This window comes from Aquarana catesbeiana, linkage group LG06, assembly GCF_042186555.1.
Source record: "Aquarana catesbeiana isolate 2022-GZ linkage group LG06, ASM4218655v1, whole genome shotgun sequence".
Classification (NCBI taxonomy): domain Eukaryota; kingdom Metazoa; phylum Chordata; class Amphibia; order Anura; family Ranidae; genus Aquarana; species Aquarana catesbeiana.
Genome location: NC_133329.1, coordinates 71126664 through 71133272, shown reverse-complemented (window position 1 = coordinate 71133272; position 6609 = coordinate 71126664).

Genomic DNA, 6609 nt, shown 5'->3' with positions numbered 1-6609 from the left:
GGAAAGGAGAGGAGAACATATGTAATAATATTGCTGGGGTTCCTGCTTCAGAGTACAAAATGAGTTGAAATGACAAACTGGAATGTTGGGAGTTGTAGCATCCTGGTGGGACTTAGAGGACTAGGAGAGCGGTCAGATAAGGCTGCTCGTCTCTATTTCCTCGTTTAGTCCTCCAGGAGTCAGGGTATCTAAAGTATATATCCAGTACGTTTCCCTCTGGCAGAGACGTTTAAAACGCTCTGCCAGTGGGAACGTACTGGGAACTGACTCGATGATCCAAACCTTGAGACCAGATGAAGAATGATTGTGTTTGCGTAGGAAGTGGAGGGGAACACTGTGATGGTCATCTCCTGCCTCTACTAGGCGGCGATGCTCACCAAACCTCTTTCTCAAAGTGCGTATGGTGCGGCCTACGTAGTGTAACCCACATGGACATGTCAAGCAATAGATGACGAATTCTGTGGAACAGTTATAAAAGTTACTGATCTGATATGTCTGGCCCTTGATGGTGAATTCTTTCTGACCATGATAGACATGACTGCATGTGAGGCATAGTTTTTTACGGCATTGATACATCCCGATGAGGGGAATAAGACAGAGAGACGTTTTTTTGAAATTTTGTTGGCTTTTAAATTTGCTGGGTGCTACCAGATTTTTGATGTTTCTGCTCTTCCGGTACGTGAACTTGGGTTTGGAGGTGATAGTGGGTCCTGGAGAAGGATCGACCAGTGTTTGGTGAGTATGCGTTCCATGGCTTTGTGTTTAGAGTGAAATTGAGTCACAAATCTAACCGGCTGTGATGTGGATTGAGTGGTTTCACTGGTGGATATGGGGGGTTCTGACAGATAGAAATCAAATGCTTCGTTTATGAGTTTTGATGGGAAAGCCTTATCTGAGAACTTTTGTTTTAAATGGGACCCTTCCGTGATGTAATCGGATTGTCTGGTACAGTTTCTGCGTAACCTGCAGAACTGACTCTTGGGAATATTTGCAATCCATCTTGGATGATGGCAACTCTGATGGTGCAAGAAGGAGTTGCCAGCTGTCGGCTTATTGTAGTTTTTGGCCAATATTTTACCTTTTTCATGAAAAAGTAGAAGATCTAGGAATGCCATAACTGTTTTCTGACTATATTGAACATAGCGCTCACATCTACATGTTTTAGATGGTGCACTTAAGGCTCTTCTGTAGGATCATTTCATTGTTATGTCATATGGCCTGCCATCTCATAGTATTTATTTCTATTCTGGCACAGCTAAATGAGTTAGGGCTTGCTCATACAGGCAGCCAACCACATACAGAGATGCAGCCGCTTAGGCCCTGTGCAGTTATTTCGCTTTGCACCTGCATCAACAATGAAATGACAGGACCACCGCTGAATGCGACCCATTCAAGGGCTGTACCACAGGGCATTTCAAGGGTTCAAACAAGCATTTGCCTGTACAATGCCCCCTTGGAAAGCAATCCATTGCAGAATGCTTTTCAGAGGGTGGTAATTAAGTGTTCTTGCATAGCAAGACCGCTTACTGTTATCTCACATATATATTATATTATTATTATATCCAAATTGACCACCCTAACTCCTCCCACAGTTTTTACACTACATAGACAAGTAATATACCGAAACGTGTGGATTGTTCCCAATTGGTGTGCTATTACTTTGTGGAACGTTTCATCAAATGGTTCACGAAATATCGTCGAAATTGGTCCCATAGGAATGAATGGCGAAATGTTCAAAACTAGAGTGGGAGGTGACAAAAGCTGACAACCCCATGATCAGCCAAAACATTATGATCCCCCATGATCAGCCAAAACATTATGACCACCCCATGAAAAAAAAAAAAAAAAAAATTTATGAAAAAATAAAATCATTTTTGAAAAAAAAAATCATTTTTTTTTTTTAAATAATAATTAAAAAAAATAATAATAATTTTTGGAAAAAAAACAATAATTTTTGAAAAAAAATCATTTTTAAAAAGAAAAAAAATCATTTTTGAAAAAAAAAAATATTTTTGAAAAAAAAAAATTTTGGAAAAAAAAAATCATTTTTGAAAAAAGAAATCATTTTTTAAAAATAACAAATCTTTTGAAAAAAAAATCATTTTTGAAAAAAAAAAATAAAAATTTTGAAAAAAATGTTCAGCTCTTTCAGCTAATGATGGGACTTCTTCAACTTTTTTACTACTAATTATACTTTTTAAAATATTAAGCTTTTTAACACTTTTCACAGTTACTCCGCCCACTCCAGTTGTAGAGGCAAGAACACTTCACACAATTTCCCCAGAAATTGTAGCTTTTCTAGTATTATTATTATTATTATTATACAGGATTTATACAGCGCTTTACAACATGAGGGCAGACAGTACACCTACAATACAAATCAATACAGGAGGGATCAGAGGAATATTAGAAGATGTTCATACCTATCTTCTGTCTCTAGCCTATATGGCCCAGTTTAGATATTTTGTTGATAAGAGATAGTGATAGACATGAGCAGGCACTGCTGGGCTTCCTTTTTGGGGAAAAAAACCACACTGTATTATGAAAGCACCAATTTTTTGTAAAATACAGTAAATGTTTTACACATAAAAGGTATAGTTTGAGCACTGGGTGGCAGAACGCTGATAGTGTTCCAGAACTTGGCACCTAGCATAGAGTGAAAGGTGAGACACTACAAGCCATACACCTTAAATACAATAAAATTACATAAACCCCAAGAACATTATATATTTTCTGAAAGCAGACTCTCTGTAGAATAAAAAGGTGATAGTTGTAATTTTTTGTTTCATGTGATATTTGCGCAACTGTTTATTAAACGCCAAATATAGTAAAATTAATTTTAGTGCAAAATTGCACCATATAATACCCATTTTTGGTTAAAATATAAAATATGAGGTTGCATTGAGTGACTAGATACCTAACATTTCGTGTTTTAAAAATTGTGTACGCCCGCGATATCGCCAAAAACAATGGTGCCCAAAATTCACCATAGGCGATGCTTTAAAAGCCATTTTAGCTCATCAATTTAGAGTTAAAGTGGAGCTACAAATACTGCAGCTGCTGACTTTTAATATATGGACACTTACCTGTCCAGGGAGCCCGCAATGTCGGCAGCCGAAGCCGATCCGTCCTTCGGCTCTTGGGTGCTGCCGCCACCATCCTCGGTAAGGGAATAAGGAAGTGAAGCCGTGCGGTTTCACTTCCTGGTTCCCTACTGCGCATGCGCGAGTCGCTCTGCGCGTCCTCTCAGGTCCCTGCTGTGTTCTGTGTCCCACAGAATACAGCGGGGGGAGGACGGGGTAGGCGCCGGAAGTGGCATGAGTCACCGCAAGCGCCGCGGTGAGCTATGGCAGGAAGTGGGAGCAAATACCTGTATTAGACAGGTATCTGCTCCCTCCCCCCCTGAAAGGTGCCAAATGTGACACCGGGGGGGAGGGGAGGAACCCAAAAAAGTGGAAGTTCCATTTTTGGGTGGAACTCCACTTTAACCAGGAGCTCTTTTATGCTAGAATTATTGTTCTCACTCTGACGTTCGTGGTGATATGTCAAATGCGTTTTCTTTTTTTTTTTACATACATGTACGCACCCTGGGCTTGCATTTGCTCGGGTGTGTGAGGCAACAGGGGTTTTGGGAATTTTTGGGTTTTTTTATGTGATTGCTATGTGAAAGCATTGGGCAGGTGACAGGTACTCTTTTTGGAGACATTAGGGATCCATTAGACCCTGATGTCTCCCTGCCCTTCACACCATCTAACCAAGCACAGATTGGCTTGGTTAGATGTGTCTACTGGTTGTACTGGCCAGGAAAGTGTGCATATGAAACCATAAAACCATGAAACTCATTGTCTCACTGCAGTCTCTCGCCCCCTGCCAGCGGATGTGTTCCCGGATGTTGGTAAGAACTGGACAGTCCAGGGACCATGGGAGGAGGGCAGGCCTCCGGCGTGAGGGGACACCGCGTGGCTGGCTCCGCAAAAGTGGATGGCAGCTGTAGAGCTGCCGCATCACTTTCACTTTGAAACTGGTCGCCGGTTCTACAAAACCCACACAGGCTGATGGCTGCTACTGCAACCATCAGCCTGTGATCAAAGGTTCAATTACCAGTTAAAAAAGCACAGTGCTAAATAGCCAAAACATGGCCTGGTCATGAAGGGGGTAAAAATCTTCCGGAGCTCAAGGGAACACAATGCAAATAACAGGGAAATCTCCCATTCCTTACCCGTACCTGGCATCCTGTACAGCAGGCACAAATGTGAATATACAATATGTATATTACTGCATAAGATGTTGGGGTTATATACAGTAAATACTAGAGGTGCGCATCTTCACTGGGCTAACGATTCGATTACGATTATCAGGTCAACGATTCGATTCAATTCGATTCCGCGATGCATCACGATGCATCAAGATTACTGCACGTGGTTTTCATTAAAAAAAATTCAAGCAGTCAGGAGAACTCCATTTTTTATTTTTTTTTATCTTTTTTTAAAAAAAAAAACACAACAGACATAGTACAGGAGATGGTCAGAGACTGCAGACATGGTACAGGAGATGGTCAGAGACTGCAGACACGGTACAGGAGATGGTCAGAGACTGCAGACATGATACAGGAGATGGTCAGAGACAGCAGACATGATACAAGAGATGGTCAGAGACTGCAGACATTATACAGGAGATGGTCAGAGATTGCAGACATTATACAGGAGATGGTCAGAGATTGCAGACATAGTACAGGAGATGGTCAGAGACTGCAGAAACGGTACAGGAGATGGTCAGAGACTGCAGACATGGTACAGGAGATGTCAGAGACTGCAGACATTATACAGGAGATGGTCAGAGACTGCAGACTTGATACAGGAGATGGTCAGAGACTGCAGACATGATACAAGAGATGGTCAAAGACTGCAGACATGATACAAGAGATGGTCAGAGATTGCAGACATGATACAAGAGATGGTCAGAGACTGCAGACATTATACAGGAGATAGTCAGAGATTGCAGACATTATACAGGAGATGGTCAGAGATTGCAGACATTATACAGGAGATGGTCAGAGATTGCAGACATTATACAGGAGATGGTCAGAGATTGCAGACATTATACAGGAGATGGTCAGAGATTGCAGACATTATACAGGAGATGGTCAGAGATTGCAGACATTATACAGGAGATGGTCAGAGATTGCAGACATTATACAGGAGATGGTCAGAGATTGCAGACATGATACAGGAGATGGTCAGAGATTGCAGACATGATACAGGAGATGGTCAGAGACTGCAGACATTATACAGGAGATGGTCAGAGATTTCAGACATGATGCACCAAGTAGCCAGCATTGGGTTCTAATGCGCTGCCATGGAGACAGAGACCAGCGCTGTCAATAGAGGAGCCTGGACAGCAACCTTGGTTGTTTGCCCACTGGTCCACTGTCGGAGGATTCCCCCATCTACCTGGAATGTGTAGATGGGGGAATTCAATCTTTTTTTTTTTTTTTTTCCAGTGTAATGACCAACTGAAAAAAAAAAAAAGGATCAATATATGGGCTGCATAAGTGGCTTAGTGCTAACTGGATCTTGGAAGAACAGAGTGGGGGAGGGAGACAGATAGGGGAGAGAAAGGGACAGTTCAGTGATCAAAGTGTAATGAAACACACTTATTCAGGGACGAGGCTGGAAGTTCACACAGCTTGGAATGTGGAGCTGCTGACTGCTCTTCATATCTCCCGTGCACAATCCCCCCTCTCCTCTCTCTCCTTCACAGCTGTATGTCGGGATAGGAGATTGGGCGGGCTGGGCAGACACAGGGGGAGAGAGGAGGAGGAGGGGCATCTCTATGCAATGCATCATAATCTCCCGTCTGTTGCTGGGAGGGGGCGTGAACTTCGTTGGGCTGTGTAAAACAAGTGTCAGAGACACTCCGCTCAGCTGCAGCCACCGGCCACTAACTAAATGTACACACTGATTCTCCTGTCCTACGGACGGGAGAAATCAGTCTGTTTTCTCAAAATGTCACAGGGATAATGGGAGGCTGGAAACAACGCATTGCCCCCCACAGTGCAGGATCTCCAGGGACTTCGGCAACCCTAATTGTTCCGCCACTCCCACGGATGTGATGACAGCTACAGTGATCTGTTTCACAGCTCCGTGGGGCTCTGCGCCCTGCACATCGGGGAGATGAGAGGGGTCATTGTCCAGTGTCTGAGGAGGGGGAGAGCGTGGGTGGGGGCAGCATGCTGAGGCTAAATCACCCATTGACGGGGAACAGTGCCAGTCTCAGCCAGCCGATCAGTGGCTTGTCATCAACAGCAGACACTGCTGTGCGGGGGGGAGGGGAAGGAGCCGGAATGACGTCATGCATTATCGATCACGCCGGATACCACATCGATGCCGAATCGGGAAGGGCAAAATCGTGATGCATCGGTGCGGAGATCATTTTCAACACCCCTAGTAAATACCAGTAATAATAATAATAATAATAATGGAAATACTTTGGTGCACATGATCTGGGCACAGGTTCACTTTATAACTAATACAAAGACAGAGATGTGCGGCTCCAGGTGGGAATGATTGCTCCCCTCCACCTTGTGGTGCAGGACCAGTCCGCAGCCTG